General features: G+C 42.9%; 1 long non-coding RNA gene across 1 annotated transcript; it reads left to right on the forward strand.

Annotated features, from left to right (window-relative positions):
* The first annotated feature begins 11498 nt into the window (after window positions 1-11498).
* Window positions 11499-12027, forward strand: LOC133662814 (uncharacterized). Its single transcript, XR_009828170.1, has 2 exons — window positions 11499-11667; window positions 11769-12027. It is a non-coding gene; the product is annotated as an uncharacterized LOC133662814 (long non-coding RNA).
* Window positions 12028-21615: the final 9588 nt, after the last annotated feature.

Below are 21615 nucleotides of genomic sequence, written 5' to 3' on the forward strand. Positions count from 1 at the left end.
ATTACGGTCAGAGCGAAAAAAGATACGTCCTGCACGGCACTCTAGTCCCCGTTTACATTTTTAAAAAATCATTTCAGTAGGCCTTTAAGCTAAGGTAAGAAAAGTTTGATACATTTGTAAAAGCATAAGAAGACTCTCAAATAGAGTTGAGATTCCCAAAGACTGTCAACTCGAGATGTCCGATAATATCGGCAGTCCGATATTATAGGACATCTCTAGTATATTATCTAGACTGCCGATATTATAGGACATCTCTAGTATATTATCTAGCCGATAAATGCTTTAAAATGTGATATCGGAAATTATCGGTATCGGTTTCAAAAAGTAAAATGTATGGCTTTTTAAAACGCCGCTGTACGGAGTGGTACACGGACGTAGGGAGAAGTACAGAGCACCATAAACCTTAAAGGCACTGCCTTTGCATGCCGGCCCAGTCACATAATATCTACGGATTTTCACACACACAAGTGAATGCAAGGCATACTTGGTCAACAGCCATACAGGTCACACTGAGGGTGGCCGTATAAACAACTTTAACACTGTTACAAATATGTGCCACACTGTGAACCCACACCAAACAAGAATGACAAACACATTTCGGGAGAACATCCGCACCGTAACACAACATAAACACAACAGAACAAATACCCAGAACCCCTTGCAGCACTAACTCTTCCGGGACGCTACAATATACACCCCCCGATTGCCCCCACCCCCCCTCGCCACCTCAATCCCGCCCCCATTTACCCCGCCCACCACAACCTCCTCATGCTCTCTCAGGGAGAGCATGTCCCAAATTCCAAGCTGCTGTTTTGAGGCATGTTAAAAAAAATAATGCACTTTGTGACTTCAATAATAAATATGGCAGTGCCATGTTGGCATTTTTTTCCATAACTTGAGTTGATTTATTTTGGAAAACCTTGTTACATTGTTTAATGCATCCAGCGGGGCATCACAACAAAATTAGGCATAATAATGTGTTAATTCCACAACTGTATATATCGGTATCAGTTGATATCGGAATTAAGAGTTGGACAATATCGGAATATCGGATATCGACAAAAAAAACATTATCGGACATCTCTACTCTCAACATATAATATGTAACACACTGTTCATATTTAGCGATGCAACATGACAATGTGGGCAGGTTTTGCAGTTTTCTCTAACCCTCTCGACCACGCAAGTTTAATGTGAATGAAAAACGTTAAACTAAAATAATATAAAGCCCCAACATGTTATCGTTATTGTGGGTAAAAGGAACACTTAGCATAAGCGCAGGTTATTTTTTTTATGTATGACTGGAAGTGTTGTTATCGTGGGCAAAAGGCACACTTGAGCATGGGTCCTATTGTGAATATACTGTTGGCTAGTTTCAAACACCTGCGATGAGGTAGCGACTTGTCCAGGGTGTACCCCGCCTTCCACCCGAATGCAGCTGAGATAGGCTCCAGCACCCCCCGCGACCCCAAAAGGGACAAGCGGTAGAAAATGGATGGATGGATCGTTTCAAAAACTTTAATATTTTATGTTAAAAAATAGCATATTTTGTAGTGAGGCACAAGTGACATTGTGAGCCTGTATATCTACATTGACCATCATTGCTATGCCGATGACACCCAAATCTATGTAGCGCTATCACCAAATGACTATCGCCCCATAGATCTTCCGTGCCAGTGCATTGAGCAAGTCAAACACTGGATGTGCCAAAATTTCCTACAACTAAATGAAGATAAAACTGAGATAATTGTTTTTGGTGCTAAAAAAGAAAGGTTTAAAGTCACCCAACACCTTCAATCACTGTCCCTGAAAACCTCAAATAAAGCCAGAAATCTTGGGGTTATTTTAGATTCTGATTTACATTTCGACAGTCACATCAAATCAGTAACAAAATCGGCCTACTATCACCTCAAAAATGTAAAAAGACTTAGAGGGCTCATGTCAGCTCAAGACTTAGAAAAACTTGTACATGCCTTTATTACCAGTAGGCTAGACTATTGTAATGGTCTCCTTGCAGGTCTTCCCAAAAAAACTGTCAGGCAGCTACAGCTTGTTCAGAACGCTGCTGCTAGAGTTCTAACAAAGACCAAAAAATGTGAGCACATTACACCAATTCTTAAATCCTTACATTGGCTCCCTGTACATCAGAGAATAGATTTCAAAATCCTCCTGCTCACATATAAATCACTACATGGTCTAGGGCCCAAGTATATCACTGATATGCTCCCACTATATACGCCCTCTAGATCACTAAGATCTTCTGAGACCAATCTGTTAGCGGTTCCAAGAGTAAACTCAAATCAAGGGAGATCATCATTCAGTCACTATGCAACACATAGCTGGAATAAACTTCCTGAAGATGTCAGACTCTCCCCAACTCTCACTACTTTTAAAACTAGACTGAAGACTTTTATGTTCACCTTAGCTTTCAGCTAAATCTTTTAATCTTTTAACTTTTAACGTCTGCACTGTTTTTATTTTTATTGTCTGCATTTTAATTTTGCTTTTATTTTCTTTCATTTCACTTTGTTGTCTGTGAAGCACTTTGAGTCTGCCTTGTGTATGAAAAGCGCTATACAAATAAAGTTGCCTTGCCTTGCCTTGCCTTGCCTACCCCGCCTTCCACCCGAATGCAGCTGAGATAGGCTCCAGCACCCCCCGCGACCCCAAAAGGGACAAGCGGTAGAAAATGGATGGATGGATCGTTTCAAAAACTTTAATATTTTATGTTAAAAAATAGCATATTTTGTAGTGAGGCACAAGTGACATTGTGAGCCTGTATATCTACATTGTTCTAGCCAGGTTAAATCTAAAGTAATAGATGCTTTTCCAGTTGTTAACGGGTTAAACCAGAGCTGAATAATTGTTTAATACTGCATTCGATACTGTTTGTCTCTGTAGAACAGCGACCCGTAGTTTAATGCTGTTCACGTGGGACAGCATTGGTTACGGTAGGTCCCAAAGACAGAAGAAGCCAGAGGACTGTCTTTACTTGAGCTGTTGTGTTCAGAATAGTTTGTATTGCCATTGTTTGAGAACGGGTTCACAAACTAGGAATTTTTCTTGGTGCAATCGTGCAACATAAAACACATATAACACAGAATAGGTAATAAAATGAGCTGTAACTGAGCTATCAGATATTGTTATTGTTCATGTGTCTGATGGCCGAGGGGAAAAAACTGTTCAGGTGGCGGGAGGTGTGGGTCTGGATGGACCGTAGTCTCCTGCCTGAGGGGAAAGGGGAGAATAGTTTGTCTTTCACCCATCATGTTATTTATTTTTTGATTGACGTTATTTATTAAGAAAAAACTATTATGTGAAATAAACAGCTTCATTTATTTAATTGAAAGTAATGCATATTAAAATGTAATCATCCCTAATCCTTAAACTACATTATTTATGACTGTGGTTTTAAAATCATTGTTTTATTTGATGGCCTACTTGCCCTGACACTTGGCCTTTGTGCCCTCAAAATGTTGACGACACCAAAGGCCAAGTGGCCATGCCCCTAAAATGACGACATTCATTTTAGGGGCAGTATATTTCCTGCCCTTGTTATAAATCTTCGACAAATTGTCTTTTACAAAAGTAGAAGTAAAATTTAGAATGAACTGTCTTCTTCTTGCCCTTTTTTGCCCTGTTCCAAAATCATCCACTTTTCTGATCCAAACACTGCAAACCTGAGCGAGCGTTGCGATTGACATCGACGTCCCATTGGGGTTGTGAGTTTTTCCTTGCCCTTATGTGGGCTCTGTACCGCGGATGTCGTTGTGGCTTGTGCAGCCCTTTGAGACACTTGTGATTTAGGGCTATATAAATAAACATTGATTGATTGATTGATTGATTGATTGATTGATTGATTGATTGACAAAGCAAAGAAAGGGGTGTCTCCTGGTTGGAAAGACATGTGGAAAATCCTGCTTGAAATATCTTCTGTGAATATGTACTTTAATAACTGATTATTTATGTGTTAAATAAGTTGTATTGATAATGTGTGTGTGTGTATTTAAAGACATGTTAGAGGATAAACAGTTTACTTTTTAAAGAGTCCAATCAACCCAAAATTTCACAACCCCCTGCAGTTCCTCCATGGATCTCCTGTTGAAGACTTCTGGTTTAAAGTGTTCAAACACTTTTACAGTTTATGTCATCATGAGGTTAAGGCTACAAGGATAGGATAGGATCGTATAGCACTTTATTTTCATTGCAATTAAAAAGTACAACGAAATTAAATTTTTGGCCCAGACCCGTTCAAGAGCAGGCATACATTGTACAAGGTGACAGAACAAGCGCCACATAATAGGTGGGACAATGGTAAACAAAGGGGGAAGAGGAGGACAAAAAAGCAAGTGCCAAACTAAACTCCTGGGAGGGGGTTGAAGCATGGGATGTGGGGATGGGGTACGTGTGTGTGTGGCATATATTTTCCATGGATTCATATGTGTGTATAAGCATGCAGTGTCTGTTCCGTGACTTTGGTGCTGTCACAAACGTCAAGTCAACAGACAACAAGTCAACAAACAACTGGGTGTGTCCATGAGAGACAAGGAACGAGTTTCTTCTTCGATGCACTGTCCTCTGGGGAATCTCGAAGCAACAACCTTGCCACGCCGCTTGCAGCCATGGAAAACAATGCAGATTAAAATGTTTTGTGCTTGAGCGAGCAGAAACAAATTTTAACTTTTCACTCTAATTGTCTATTTCTGGTCCTCAAATTAATTTTACTTTGCCGTGCAGGGCAGAAGGCATCTCCAAGATGGTGTCCAGTTTGCAATGGAGTCCAAAATCACAAAAGTCTGAGTGCCCAGAGCTCTGCCCGCATCATTTGTGGCAGCTTTGGGGTATTTTGAACTGCTGCCAGCGTTTTCAAATTTTTCTATACACCAGGGCAACGCTTACTCCAATCAGCAGGTGTCCAGTTACCATGATTCCAAATAGATAGATATCTTCAACGTCCTTGACCGAAAGGGTCCTGCAGGCATGCAGCACTCCACTTCTCCCAGGAGTCCATTGCATGTCCAGCCACAACCGTTCGGTCAGAACAGGCAGGTTCCCCCGAACCCGAAATCTTGTCAATTTCATTGAGAGGCAAGTTGATCAATTCTAGTGTTTGGATTTTAGAGAGCAGTGCAAAAAGAGGCCACAAGTAAGTTCAGACAAGCCGAAAGAAGCAAGCGGGACAGATAAGGGAGAGGGGAAGGGAAAGTGTCCGCCGTCGATAAATGCCAGAGAGAAATGCTTAAAACAGGAACACTTATAGGACTGATAATAAATTGATAAAATCACAAGCTTATTCAATGTAATTGGGAAAAAATAAGCCTCGAAGCATTGCAACTTCGTGTTTAACTTTCTGAAAAATTTAAACATTTTAGGCTGCAACAATTTTTAAAAGCCTACAAATTCCCGAAGGGACTGACTAATATTGATATATTTGACATAAAATATCATTCACGCTCACTGGCACACGTGCACAATGTAAATATTTGTATCTACAAATATAGTATAAAATGTGTGTCATTAAAAAGAGCTGTCAGTGTGATAAAGCAAGAAAACACACATTCTCCAAGCCTGTAACCTGCAGACATTTCTGCTGAATTGCAAACATTCCTTCTACATCTCATTTGAGAAAGTGGCCATCGCCACGACAACACGTCTTCCCGCATCCTCTCTTAATGAGAGTGCAGCATCAGCAATTAAGGCTCTTTAATGACTTGTCTGGATTACCTCTCAGCTGCACAAACAACATTAATCGCTGATTTATCCACAAAAACCTCCAATTACAAAGAAATGTTTGACTTTACTTATGTCAAACAAAAAGAAAGAAGAAATTAAATGTGATGTTGAATATTATTTTAAAGTCAAAAACACACACATGAAGAAACTAACTAATAATAAACTTATTAAAGATGACTGTAGTAAACCCTCATTTACCGCTGTTAGGGTAGTACCTCAACTTACGAGTACTTTATCTTATGAGTATTTTGAGTTGTAAGGTGTCTCAGCTTTTTGTTATGATTTAAAGGCCTACTGAAATGATTTTTTTTTTTATTTAAACGGGGATAGCAGATCCATTCTATGTGTCATACTTGACCGTAACTTAGGTACAAGGGTTCATTGGATTCCACACTTTCTCCTTTTTCTATTGTGGATCACGGATTTGTATTTTAAACCACCTCGGATACTATATCCTCTTGAAAATGAGAGTCGAGAACGCGAAATGGACATTCACAGTGACTTTTATCTCCACGACAATACATCGGCGAAGCACTTTAGCTACGGAGCTAACGTGATAGCATCGGGCTTAACTGCAGATAGAAACAAAATAAATAAACCCCTGACTGGAAGGATAGACAGAAAATCAACAATACTATTAAACCATGGACCTGTAACTACACGGTTAATGCTTTCCAGCCTGGCGAAGCTTAACAATGCTGTTGCTAACGGCGCCATTGAAACTAACTTAGCTACGGGACCTCACAGAGCTATGCTAAAAACATTAGCTGTCCACCTACGCCAGCCAGCCCTCCTCTGCTCATCAACACCCGTGCTAACCTGCGTTCCAGCGATCGACGGAGCGACGAAGGACTTCACCCGATCATCGATGCGGTCGGCGGCTAGCGTCGGATAGCGCGTCTGCTATCCAAGTCAAAGTCCTTCTGGTTGTGTTGCTGCAGCCAGCCGCTAATACACCGATCCCACCTACAGCTTTCTTCTTTGCAGTCTTCATTGTTCATTAAACAAATTGCAAAAGATTCACCAACACAGATGTCCAGAATACCGTAATGTCCGGACTATAAGCCGCACCTGACTATAAGCCGCACCAGCTAAATTTAGGGGAAAATACAGATTGCTCCATATATAAGCCGCACCCGACTATAAGCCGCAGGGTTTTGATGTGTAATTACCGTAGTATATAGGGGTTCCTGCTACCACGGAGGGGATTGTTGGGACAGAGATGACTGTTTGGGAACGCAAAGCGTCCCATTTATTAACAATAAATCTTTCAATCATTCAATCAAACTTTCACATCTTTGACATGGCGAACAGCATTCGTGCAGAGTACAAATAATACAACGGTGCAAAGTAATACAAAGTGCTCGCCTGTACGTTATCAAAATAACCAGCCTACCGGTATATGAAAAGTCAGTCTTTAATCATTGTGTCATCGTCTTCCTCCTGTGTACTAAAACCACCGAAATCCTCTTCGTCGGTTTTGGAGAAGAACAGGCCGTATATAAGCCGCACCGTTGTATAAGCCGCAGGGACCAGAACGAGGGGAAAAAGTAGTGGCTTATAGTCCGGAAATTACGGTACTGTGGAATTTTGCGATGAAAACAGAGCTTTTTGTATTGGATACAATGGTGTCCGAATACTTCCGTTTCAACCATTGACGTCACGCGCATACGTCATCATACATAGACGTTTTCAACCGTAAGTTTCGCGGGAAATTTAAAATTGCACTTTATAAGTTAACCCGGCCGTACTGGCATGTGTTGCAATGTTAAGATTTCATCATTGATATATAAACTATCAGACTGCGTGGTCGGTAGTAGTGGTTTTCAGTAGGCCTTTAAATTGCGACCCTAATTTAAGTTGCGAGCCTCTGAGTTGCTGGCGTAGTTATTATCACAGTGAAAAGCTGTAAGATCCCACCGCTCTAAATTGCTAGCATTTTCTTATAGCTAGAGATCTAAACAACTTTTTTTCCAAAACCAAACATTTGGCAGTGGTGCAGCTTCAACATCCTTCCAGCCAACATTCTACGATAGACTTTAAACTTTATTTATCACACAATGGGGAAATCATGTGGTTGCAGTGCAGATTCAAAAAGTCCGCAAAAAACAATCGGGAAACATCAAAGAGCACAAAGGAGGACATAAATACAGAGCCCCTAAAGGGACATGGAGGGAAAAAAATGTCTTGCGATCTCGCAATACTTTTTGCGAGATCTCGCAAAAGGGTTTTTTCCTTTGTCAGTGAACCGGAAGTAAAACAGACACAGCGATGGTGAACCGGAAGTGAAACCGACAAAGGGATGGAGGAGCCTACCCATCATCCATGGGAGAAGTTTATTGATTTGTATTAGTATTGGCCTAATATATAAATACATCAAATCGTATTATGGTACCACAACAGAGCACAGATGATGGGTAGGCTCCCACATGCTCCCGCTCCTCCAACGCTGTGTCTGTTTTACTTCCGGTTCACTGACATAGGAAAAAAACCTTTTGCGAGATCTCGCAAAACATCCATGTCCCTTTAGGCACACAGCTGCTAAAAACCTGCTGCCGCATCAGCGGCGCCATTTTTAAGTACAGCAACAAAAGTAAAGCGCAATGAAAAATTTTAAATGTGTAATAAATCAAACATATTGCCCACATACGCTTGCACCATGCATAGCTAAATAAGAAAACGAAACATCCTGTGCCATGGATGTTCCATGCCATTGTGTACTGGGTGGGGTCAGCAGGCTCAGAGACAGGAACAAACCTAATAGAGTGACCAAGAGAGCTGACTCCGTCCTAGGCTGCCCACTAGCTTCAGGCCAATGTCAGGTCCTCGCAGATGAGTGAGAATCTGCCCAGGGAGACCAATGTGTCCAATACATGCTCATTCAGTCAGGTCTAATTAATAGACCAGGCGTTGTAATCTTGGCAGCATAATTATAAAGTTAATTGAATAATTTGGCACTAGATAAAATATTTAGATAAAAATGAACGAGGGAGTAAAGACCCAGTGGACATAAACAAAATGATTGGTTGATACAGCTCTCAAGCTGTGATTTGGGACATTCCCTTCCTGGTTCTTGTAACCGTAAATTGTTTCAGCTTTTATTATTGTGGTTTCTAAAATTGGAATAGGCCTAATTGCCAAATGATCCACAAGCAATGTGGGAAAAACTGATAAGCAGGGCAAAAGTCAACAAAATTTATGTAAAAAAAACTCAAGCAACACAAAACAAAAAACTCAAGCAAAACATACTTAAAATAGAAAAACAACAAAACACAAATTCAAAACACAACAGTTCATAAAACTACTGTACTGTAGATGTTTGTATTACTATTGTATTGTTTCTCAAACAATATTTCTTATCCAAAAGTTTGTTTTTCTTTTTAAAAAAAGCATGTTAAATGTTGAGATTGTGCTGTTCTGGGAAGGCCAAGCATGAATTAAATTGATTTGAATTTATTTCAAAGGGCGGGGCTGCTTTATGATACAAGTATTTTGAGTCACGAGCTTGGTCGTGAAACACAATGTGCTCATAAGAGGTACTACTTTATTTGGTTCCTGGCGCAACCATGGTAAATTAATTTCCAGGAAGTAGGAATTATTAATTATAAATTGAATATTGTATTAGTTGGAGCATAAAAACTGTTACGAGTCTTCTAAATACATATTTTAACATTATAAGAGCCATCTAGACATAGACATAGACAGAAATAACACCAACATAGTAACCTTTACACTCCTCTAATCCAATTTACTAATACTGCCAGGATAGTGAACAGAGCGCTCTGATTGGTTTGCTATCATCTAATCTTGTTTAATAAAACACAAAAGCTATCTAACTTCCTAAAAAAGTCATGTTTATTTTGGGACGACGGTGATGGGTTTAGAACAGTGGTTCTTAACCTGGGTTCGATCGAACCCTAGGGGTTCGGTGAGTCGGGCTCAGGGGTTCGGCGGAGGTCAAGACACACCCGACTCATCGTGTAAATAAAAACTTCTCCCTATCGGCGTATTAAGGATATGGCAACAGCAGAAGTCACACTGATTTGCAGGTGTGTAATTTGTTGTGAGTTTATGCACTGTGTTGGTTTTGTTGTTTGAACAAGGTGATGTTCATGCACGGTTCATTTTGTGCACCAGTATAAAAACATGGTAACACTTTAGTATGGGGAACATATTCACCATTAATTAGTTGCTTATTAACATGCAAATTAGTACCATATTGGCTCTTAACTAGTCATTATTAAGTACTTATTAATGCCTTATTCGGCATGGCCTCATTATAACCCTAACCCTAACCAAATAACTCTAAATTAAGTCGTTGTTACTTAGAATATGTTCCCCATACTAAAGTGTTACCAAAAACATATAACTTTGTCTTGAATTTGAAAAAAAAAAACATTTTATTTTTCACTAAAGAAGGGTTCGGTGAATACGCATATGAAACTGGTGGGGTTCGGTACCTCCAACAAGGTTAAAAACCACTGGTTTAGAAAGATGCACACAAGTATTTAAGGTTAAAGTTAAAGTACCAATGATTGTCACACACACATTAGGTGTGGGGAAATTTGTCCTCTGCATTTGACCCATCCCCTTGATTATCCCCTGTGAGGTGAAGGGATTTAACCCCCAATTCCAACCCTTGATGCTGAGTGCCAAGCAGGGAGGTAATGGGTCCCATTTTTATAGTCTTTGGTATGACTCGGCCAAGTTTGAACTCACAACCTACCGATCTTAGGGTGGACACTCTAACCACTAGGCCACTGAGTAGGTTGCAAACAAACTTTAGCTGGCAGATTTTAATTGAAATACAATGAAATCTGTTTTTCGCACAACTTCGTCCCTTTTTCAAAAGCTAACTCTGGTCCTGTCCGACATGATTTTGCTTCAAAAGCTTCAGCATCAGATGCACTAATGTGAAAAAATCCACTTTGCAAATTGACAAAATTATTTGACATGTTGAGAATAAAATGTTTCCGTGTTTTCGCATGTTGTGTTTTTTTTCTGTTTTTGTTTGTGGCTAGTCATCAGTCGCGCTGACTCTGCATTTCCGTTTCCATCCACAAAAACACAAGCGATGGAATTATTATTATCCACGACTGAATTTGTCAGTGACAACATTTATTATGGACTATTGTTGATCCATAACATTATTCAACGGTCACAATTTCTGATAGTTCGGTTCAGGGGTGTCCAAACTTTTTCCACTGAGGGCCGCACACGGAAAAATTTAAGCATGCGGGGGCCATTTTGATATTTTTCATTTTCAAACCATAACAAAATATATGGATTTTTTTTTAAACCTTTAGGGCTCCCGGGGACCATAAAGGGTCTCAGTCATTAAAACCTTAAAAATAAGTCAAATTATTATTTATTTTTTTATTTAACGCTTACAGTAAATCTCTATATCAACTTGGTTGATAAAAAGTAAAAAAAAAAAAAAAAAAAGGTTTTATGCCTTTTCTGTCAAAGACAACTTTGTTTTTTATAGTAAAACTGGAAATATGCAGTATTTAGAAATTAGAGTTCTACAAGATCAATAATGCAAGACACCATTGATTTTAATTATTTAATATTTTTGAGAAATCAGTGAAGATATTTTAATAAAATCCCACTAAATATGTTTGGGATCCAAAAGGTTCCCCACTCATAAAGTGATACATTTTTATTAGATTATTTTTACTTTCAACACTTAAGTTACGAGATCAACTTCAGATATACTGTTGCAGCGCGGATTCGAACCCAAGATGTTCCCTCAGCAAGATCACACTCCCTGTCTGGCAGCATGTCAGGACACGCCCCCGCCGATTGCATCACGCCCTCTCTTCGCCGCAGCTGCAGGCGGTTAGTCATCAGCACACCTGGCAGTAATCAGGAGGACAGCATAAGAACCAGTCACTCCTTGGGACCTACGCCGGAACGTCGTTAACTCTTGTAGTAAGCATTACGTCTCTGGCTTCCCTCTCGTTGTCCTCGCCTTGCTTTTGTCTTTTGCCCCTTTTTGTCTTGTTGACTTATGTCCCTTGTTCTCCTTGCAGTTGCCTCTCTCAATCCTCGATCACTCGTTTTGGACTTGGACATTGTTGCTTGCCGCCTGCCTTCGACCACCTGCCTGTCCCCGGATCTCCCTTGGGCCTACCCTCTTGGTCAGACAAACTTTTCATCCATCACGCATGTACAACATCCTCTTGAATTATTTACATGGTTAATTCTACACTTAATCCTGCAACCAACACTTAGAGTAGCATACACATCCCACACAATCATCAAAGGTTACAATAAACCTGGTAACCTTAAGCTCTTTGTGGTTTCGTCTCCTTCCAACCCTCACGTACATAACAGTACGTTCCGGCCAACCATGTCGGAACCAGACGACACCCCCCAGCCTAGCCTCGCTCCCCAGGCTCGGATCCCACGAAATCCGGACTTGGAGGTAATGTGCTCAGTCCTGAAGACGCACCAGACTCGTTTTGAGGCATTAGAGGACAATTTAGAGAAGGCTTTCACCAAGTTATATATTAAGTTGGACGAGCTAGTCCCCAGCCCAGTGCAAGACTTGGTAACTGGACAGCATGCTACACCAGCTACTAGCTCCGGTAGCGCTTCCTTTAGCCGAGAGCCCAAGATTGCTAGCCCTAAGCCTTTTGAGGGTGATTTTGAGCTCTGTAGGGGTTTTTTGGTGCAATGTGAGTTTATTTTTTTGCACCAACCCTCGCGTTACACTACCGATGGGGCCAAAATTGCATTTATTTTTTCGTTGCTTGCCGGACCTGCTCTCAAGTGGGCTACTGTAGCTTTGAACAAGTCACTGGGCCTCGGCACCGACTACTCAGCCTTCCGGTCCGAATTTTTGGCTGTCTTCGACCACCCCAAGGATGGGGGGATGCCGCAGGATGCTTGCACACCATCCGGCAAGGAACTCGCTCGGTGGCAGCCTACACCCTTGAGTTCCGGACCATTGCGGCAGACAGTGGCTGGAACGACAAAGCCCTCCAAAGTGCTTTTCGTCAGGGACTCGCCGAAGAAATCAAGGACGGTCTGCTGAGGGATAGACCAACCTCTTGCAGAGGCCTCATTGACTTGGCACTCCAGTATGATCAGAGACTTGTGGAGCGAGCAACCGAGAGAGCCCGGAGCGTCGCTAGGAGAACCCCGGCTATGACCTCATCTCCCGTCTTTCAGCCATTTGGAGGACAACCGACCCCATTACCTGTTGCGGTTTCAACCACCGAACCCATGCAAGTAGGAAGAACCCGTTTGGGGACGGAGGAGAGGGAGAGAAGGATGAGGCAACATCTCTGCCTTTACTGTGGGGGTGCGGGACACATTGTCCGCTACTGTCCGGCACTACTAAAAGACCAGGCTCACCAGCAAGGAGGATCCTGGTGAGCCATTCGACACTCCCCCGGGGACAAGAGAACCCAGGCATCCTGTTTTCCGCGTCCTTAACTTGGAACGACAAGAGAGTTAGAGTTAAAGTTTTTTTGGACTCCGGGGCGGACGATAGTCTTATGGACTACAGCTTTGCCCAACAAAACAAGATTCCTCTGGTATCATTGAACAAGTACCTTCCTGCTCAAGCTCTGGATGGACGTCCATTGGGTACTATCAGACACCGATCAGAACCGCTGCTTCTCACCTTATCCGGAAACCATTCTGAAACCATCCGTTTCTGGGTTTTGGAGGCCCCTTTCACTCCAGTTGTCTTAGGAAGAGCATGGTTGAAGCAACATAATCCTCACATTTCATGGACCTCCGGAGAGATAATGGCTTGGAGTACCCTTTGTCACGCTAACTGCTTGAAGTCAGCCTCGGCCCCCAGCAGAACTATTCAATCTACTAATCACCAGGTCGACCTCTCTACCATTCCTGAGTTCTATCATGACCTCGCTGAAGTATTCAGCAAGGAACATGCTCTATCTCTCCCGCCGCATAGACCATATGACTGCGCTATCGAGCTGCTTCCTGGGGCATCCCTGCCGTCTAGTCGGCTGTACAACCTGTCTCTTCCCGAAAAAGAAGCCATGAAGAATTACATCACGGAATCTCTGGCTTCCGGTATCATAACCCCTTCTAAATCCCCTGTGGCTGCGGGGTTTTTCTTTGTGACTAAGAAGGACGGGTCCTTGCGACCCTGCATTGACTACCGGCACCTCAACAACATAACCATCAAGAACAAGTACCCACTGCCACTTCTAAACGCATCTTTTGAACCCCTGGCACCAGCTACCATCTTCACTAAACTCGACCTTCGCAACGCATACCACTTGGTTCGGATTAAAGAGGGGGATGAATGGAAGACAGCGTTTAATACTCACCTTGGCCACTACGAGTACAGAGTTATGCCTTTTGGTCTTACCAATGCTCCTGCTGTTTTTCAGACACTGGTCAATGACATTCTTCGTGACACGCTGGACCAGTTTGTTGTTGTCTACTTGGACGACATCCTTATTTTTTTCTCGCAACCCGCAGGAGCATCAACAGCATGTCCGTTTGGTCCTTCAGCGTCTTCTCGAGAACAGACTGTTTGTCAAGGTGGAGAAATGCCTTTTTCACGCCTCATCTGTGGATTTTCTGGGCTTCATTGTGGAGAAGGGGCACGTCAGGGCTGACCCTGAGAAGGTCAAGGCTTTGGTAGCCTGGCCACAACCCACATCCAAGACAGAACTTAGGAGATTTCTGGGCATCGCGGGATTTTATAGAAGATTCATTCGGAATTTCAGTCTTATTGCAGCACCCCTCAACGCTCTCACCTCATCTAAGGTCAATTTTTTGTGGTCACCTGAGGCCGACAGTGCTTTTAGAGGACTCAAGACCAGCTTTATCTCTGCCCCCGTCCTCATCCATCCGGATTGGGACTGTCCATTCTTAGTGGAGGTGGATGCTTCTGACTCAGGGATTGGAGCTATACTTTCTCAGAGATCTAAGATTGATAATTTGCTTCACCCCTGTGCATTTTTCTCCAGGCGACTTTCCCCGGCTGAACTAAACTACGATGCTGGTAACAGGGAGCTGCTGGCTGTCCACGAGGCTTTATTGGAGTGGAGACACTGGTTAGAGGGAGCTAGGCACCAGTTCCAAATCTTGACTGACCATAGCAACCTTCTCGCCATTCGGTCAGCGCGACGAATCAACAATCGACAGGCAAGGTGGCAACAGTTTTTTTATCGCTTTGACTACGTCTTGTCTTACCGACCAGGATCCAAGAACCAGAAGGCAGACGCATTGTCTAGAGTGCACATGGCTGAGAACGCTTGTCCGCCCATCCCTGAGACCATTCTGCCACCAGCTCGTATTGTGGGAATGGTCACCTGGAAAATTGAGGACCAGGTGAAGAAGGCTCTGCAGGCTCGTCCTGGACCTGGGGGCGGACCGCCTGGCAAATTGTTCGTTCACAGAGAACTTCGGTCCCAGGTCTTGGATTGGGCCCACTCTAGTCTGTTTTCCTGCCATCCTGAGTTCCAACGTACATTATCCTTTGTCCGAAGACGTTTTTGGTGGCCATCCTTGGCTGCTGACACTCGAGAGTTCATCACTGCCTGTTCCACTTGTGCCCGCAGTAAACCGTCACACCGACCCCCGGCTGGTCTACTACGCCCACTGTCGATTCCGGCTCGCCCATGGTCACACATAGCTTTGGACTTCGTCACTGGCTTTCCCGTCTCGAGCGGTAATAACGCTATACTCACCATTGTCGACCGTTTTTCTAAGGCAGCCCACTTCATACCCCTCCGCAAGTTGACTTCCTCCTCCGAGACGGCGGATCTTCTCACGTTGCACGTCGTAAAACAACATGGGATTCCTATGGACATCGTATCCGACCGGGGCCCTCAGTTCACCTCTAAGGTATGGAGAACATTTTGTAAGGGGATCGGGGCCTCGGTCAGCCTCACCTCAGGATATCACCCCCAAAGCAATGGACAGGCCAAAAGAGCCATTCAAAGTCTGGAGTCTATGCTTCGCTGCGTTGCCCAACGTCAGCCCTCGTCCTGGAGCAAGTTCATCCCATGGGTAGAGTACTCCAACGCAATGAAGAGCTCTGCCACCGGTATGTCCCCTTTTGAGTGTTCTTTGGGCTATCAACCCCCTATGTTTCCCCAGCAGGAACTCGAGATTGGGGTACCTTCTACCAGGGCCCACATCAAAAGGTGTCAGAGGGTGTGGAGAGCCGCTCGTACGGCCCTTGTTAAGGCATCAGAGAGGATGTGTCGCAGTGCCAGCAGACACTGTATCCCGGCCCCTTCTTATCAGCCTGGACAAAAGGTCATGTTACTCGCTAAGGACCTCAGCCTCCAGGTACCGTCTAAAAAATTTGCCCCCCGTTTTGTTGGTCCTTTTCCCATCATTTCCTTAATCAACCCAGTTTCTGTTAAACTGGCTCTCCCACCCTCGGTCAAGCGACATCCTGTGGTCCATGTCTCTCAAATAAAGCCGGTGGTGGAGAGCGTTCTATCTCCCCCTACCCCGCCCCCCCGAAGGTTCCTGGATGACGGCGATCCGGTTTGGACGGTAAGGAAGATCCTCTGGGTCCGTCGACAGGGTAGGGGGCTGGTATACCTGGTCGACTGGGAGGGATACGGACCGGAGGACAGATCATGGGTGCCGGCCTCCTACCTTGCCGACCCCTCTCTTCTGGAGGACTTCTACTGTGCCAACCCGGGGGCCCTCAGACGCTCGTCGGGTGCCTCGCCTAAGGAGGGGGGTACTGTTGCAGCGCGGATTCGAACCCAAGATTTTCCCTCAGCAAGATCACACTCCCTGTCTGGCAGCATGTCAGAACACGCCCCCGCCGATTGCATCACGCCCTCTCTTCGCCGCAGCTGCAGGCGGTTAGTCATCAGCACACCTGGCAGTAATCAGGAGGACAGCATAAGAACCAGTCACTCCTTGGGACCTACGCCGGAACGTCGTTAACTCTTGTATTACGTCTCTGGCTTCCCTCTCGTTGTCCTCGCCTTGCTTTTGTCTTTTGCCCCTTTTTGTCTTGTTGACTTATGTCCCTTGTTCTCCTTGCAGTTGCTTCTCAATCCTCGATCACTCGTTTTGGACTTGGACATTGTTGCTTGCCGCCTGCCTTCGACCACCTGCCTGTCCCCGGATCTCCCTTGTGCCTACCCTCTTGGTCAGACAAACTTTTCATCCATCACGCATGTACAACATCCTCTTGAATTATTTACATGGTTAATTCTACACTTAATCCTGCAACCAACACTTAGAGTAGCATACACATCCCACACAATCATCAAAGGTTACAATAAACCTGGTAACCTTAAGCTCTTCGTGGTTTTGTCTCCTTCCAACCCTCACGTACATAACATATACAGTATCTGTCGATTTTACGTTTGAACTATTATTTTGTCTGTTTTTCTGCTCTTTTGTCAAAGAAAACTTTGATGTTTTTATATGGCAACCACACAATATATGCAATTTTTTTCCACAAAACATTTTAAAGTGACATTTTTGAAGTAATTGGAGCCATGAATAGGTCAATAATTCATTATAACATAGATTTTTTGTCTTTTTTTTTTTTTTTTTGGAGCAATGGCAAAAAAAAAGAAAAATAAAGAAAGACAAAAGAATAAAAAACAGCCTGCATGGCAGCTTTGTGTCAACATTCCAACTTTTTCTCGTTAGATTTCACCTCATTTCACTTTTTTTAATGTTGTTTTTTATTTTTTCAATACTATCAATTTTGCAATTTTTGCAGAATGTGTGGCGGGCCGGTAAACAATTAGCTACGGGCCGCAAATGGCCCCTGGGCCGCATTTTGGACACCCCTGGTTTAGTTAAACTGATAATTGATTAACAGTGCTTGCTATATTGCATTGCAAATGGCCACTTAGCTTAGAGTTGCAATAGAGTCACAGAAAGGCACACTTTAGTCCACATAACAATTTCTCAAATAATTACTTTTTGCTGTTTGACAAACGGCGTGTATCAGGGGTCCCGTGACCTCTTGATGATGCGCAACAGTCTGGGGCAAAAAGGGCAGCTGACTGACTTCACCTCAGCGTAGAGACATTTGAGTTGCTGCTGGAAACAAAAATGAAAGTTGAAATTGAATCACGTCCCAGACCAATGATAAGACACCTTGTAGGACAGGAAATAGACGTTCGTCTTGAAACCTTAGAGCAGCAAACGTTGAGCTCCATCTTGTTGCTAATCATCAACAGAGCAGAGAACAAGCCTAGAAGAGAATCTGCTCATCTAAGGAGAAAAAAATAAAACAAGGTAGCCATTTTTATCAAAGACCCCACAGGCTGACTCGGGCTAAAAATAGCAACAAGGAAGATTGGCATCGATTTCTGCAGGCGTTGACGACCTGAGTGACAGCAGCAGCATTGGGGGAATCCACCAGACCGACAGTGATGAGATGAGATGGACTCATAGCTTCTGACAGGGTCCTCGCCACCTGCCACTAATCACACACACACACACACACACACACACACACACACACACACACACACACACACACACACACACACACACACACACACACACACACACACACACACACATTGAATAAGTTAAGGGACTCTGGCTGGTTGTGTACCCACCTGTCCAGTGTCTGGTGCCAAGTCTGAGGCCACATCCATGCTGCCACACATACCACATACGCAGACATACACGTATACACACATTTCCACGTACACATTTACACTCATGCATGTATACACAGTTACATACATATACACACATAAACACATTTACACACATACACTCTCACAACTTAAACACATGCACATATTCACTTATACACATGTAACAAACGCACCCATATTCTCCGGGTGTCGCTGCCACAACGCTAATTGAAGGGTCACGGGTAGGACTTGATATTTAGCTGGGAACGTATTAAAAAAAACAGACAGGCAAAATACGTATGTCTTTTAGCCACAACACAATTAGGCGTATTTGGTACCGTGCATCCAACTCAAGTCTTCCTGGTAATTGTCTGTTTATCCCAGTTCTCCACAGGCTAGTGGTAGTCAATCCACAAAAAAAGGTTGAAAATGAGGAAAGCAGCAGTAAATCAATCTGGCTGAACAGGTGGTCCAGGTGGCATCTGACGTCAGTTTCCACTTCCGCTGCGAGCACAGATACCTTTTACATAGTCCCATTCATTTAAAGTACATTTTTACTATTATTATTTGGGATGCCTGTGATAGTTCATATTTATATTTCATACAGGAATTACATAAGTTTATTTTATCTTATTCCCAGCTGAGCACAAGCTAATAGCGACTGGCTGTACATATATATGTATATATATACTGTATATATATATATATACATATATATATATATATGTATATATATATATATTGCTCACACTAATATCCAATGAAAACCTTAACCTTATCCCTAGCCTATGTAATAAATATAAATAATTTGAAGTATTTACTATGAGGTCTGTCACATCGCTACATCTCCATCTGGCTGTTATCTATCTGCGTTCAAAGAACTCCGGCATATTAGTGATTGCCAGAGCCCAAAAAAAGTCTGCGGGGTTTAGAGCGTTTTCTATTCGGACTCCAGTACTCTTGAATGCCCCACTGGTAACAGTTAGAGATGCTATCTCAGTAGAAGCATTTATGTCCCATCTTAAAACTCATTTATATACTCTAGCTTTTAAATAGACCCCTTTTTAGACCAGTTGATCTGCTGTCTCTCTTTTCTGCTCTGCCCCCCTCTCCTGCGTGTAGAGGTTATCAGGTGACCACGGATCAGTTAGCTGTTCCAAGTCGAGACCAAGGATGGACCACTCCTCTTTGCATCAGTTGTTGACGTCTCTGCGCTAGTGACTTGTCTCCTTTCAAGTTGATCCCCTGCTGGCCTCCCAATAGACTGGACTCTCACATGAAGTCGGGACCCGGGATGACAACTCCTTATGCATCATTCGGTGACGTCCCTGCGCCCCGACGTGTCTAAATGCAAGCGGATTCCGTGCTGGCCTCACTATGGACTGGACTCTCAGATTATTAACCGTATCCACTCAGCATTCTTTGCACCGGTCACTCAGTGGGGGTCCCCACATCTGCGGGTCCTCCCAAGGTTTCTCGTTGTTCCTATTGGGTTGAGTTTTTTCTTGCCCTGATGTGGGATCTGAGCCGAGGATGTCGTTGTGGCTTGTGCAGCCCTTTGAGACGCCTGTGATTAAGGGCTATATCAGTAAACTTTGATTGATTGACTGACTGATTGAAAGGTAAGAAACACTCCAAATATTTAATTAATCCATTTTCTATTGCCTGTCTCTCTCAAGGTCACGGGGGATGGAGCCTATTCCAGCTGCACTCGGGCAGAAGGCGGGGTACACCCTGGACAAGTCGCCACCTCAACGCAGGGCCTACACAGAGACAGACCTCACATTCACAAAGTACGGCCAATTTAGTGTTGTCAGTCATGGGGGGGGGGGGGGGGGTGATTGTTGTTGTCCTCTCTTCTTTTTTATATCCTTTCTACAGCACTTTGTTTGCCCATGCCTGTGTATGAAAAGTGCTAAATAAATTAAGTTTGTTTTAATATTTACCAAAATCATTCTCTATGGACTGAAGGACAGGAACTAAACAACAGAAACATGACTCCCAATCTATGTATTGTGTATTTGGTGAGTAAGAACAAAGTTACATTTCCAGATTTGACTTCGAGGAAGGAGCAGCAACTCAAGAAAAATAAAGAACAACATCCATTTGGAACTTGATAAGCTGACATCGGTTATGCTTCAGGGCAAAATGAAAGCATGTTTTCGTTCCTTCAGAGAGAGAAAAACCCAGTGCAGAATCTCCACACTAGTTTTACATTCTGAGACTCTAGCAAACAGCTCCAATACCACAATCATGTATCTAATACTTTTTAAATGGTCAAATGTATTTGTACTCACCGCTAATCAACGATAATGAAGATGATAATGATAATTATATTTTGAAGGTGCCACAAGCATGGGCTGCATCCAATCAGCCTTAATTACGGGCATAGAATATTCAAAGCATTAGATCAGTGTATCTCAAACATTTTCCCACAAGTAGCACCTCAGAAAACACTTTGCTCCCCAAAGTACTACTATAATGACCAACATTAAAATACAGTAGTAGGCCTAAATATTTATTAAAACAAAGCAGATGTTTTATTTAACAAGTACATAAATATGTTTGGCCACTGTAACATGACACACAGTTTGAAGGGTAACACTGTGTTTGAATATTTAATTAAGTGATTATTTGGCGTTCCACTAGATAGACCTCACCTACCACTACCACAATTTAAGAATCCCTGCCTTAGAACGCTCTCTGCATTTATCAGCTGATGTTATACTGTCACCTGCTGGTGACGCTTTCATTACATTATTACCAACTTCAGGTGAAGATGCTTTTCTGCAAAAAAAAAACCGGCCTATCATCTCAGCGAAAATGTGCTAATGGGCGAGTTTGCTGGCGATTAAAACGTGTCTTACGCTCCGAGGAGTAGGGGAAGCTCATGGTGCTAGACTTTCAACCACCTGTGTAACTAACGGACACAATAAACATTAATCCTGAGGCTGTCTCATGTGCAAACATAAATAATAGTAATCATCACTAATTCATTAATCATTAAAAAGCAGCGAGTGTTTATTTCATAATTAGGTGATTTTCCTTCAACCTGTCAGTGGAGGGAAAAATGCTCGATTGCTGTTCATAGTAATGACTTTTTTGTTTTCTTCAAGTCAATGTTTTATTGCTCATTTCTGGTTGCATTGAGCAACACAACAAGGGTAAATGTCGCCCTCTAGTGATTGAAAGGAGGAAACACGCAAACGCAATTTGGTTTGAAAGTATGCACTACTAGCACTTTTAAATAGTCCAAAAAAGAAAGACCACAGTTTATATTCTTACCTAGTGTAAATAAAAA

This window comes from Entelurus aequoreus, linkage group LG12 (genome assembly GCF_033978785.1).
Source record: "Entelurus aequoreus isolate RoL-2023_Sb linkage group LG12, RoL_Eaeq_v1.1, whole genome shotgun sequence".
In the NCBI taxonomy this organism is placed as follows: Eukaryota; Metazoa; Chordata; class Actinopteri; order Syngnathiformes; family Syngnathidae; genus Entelurus; species Entelurus aequoreus.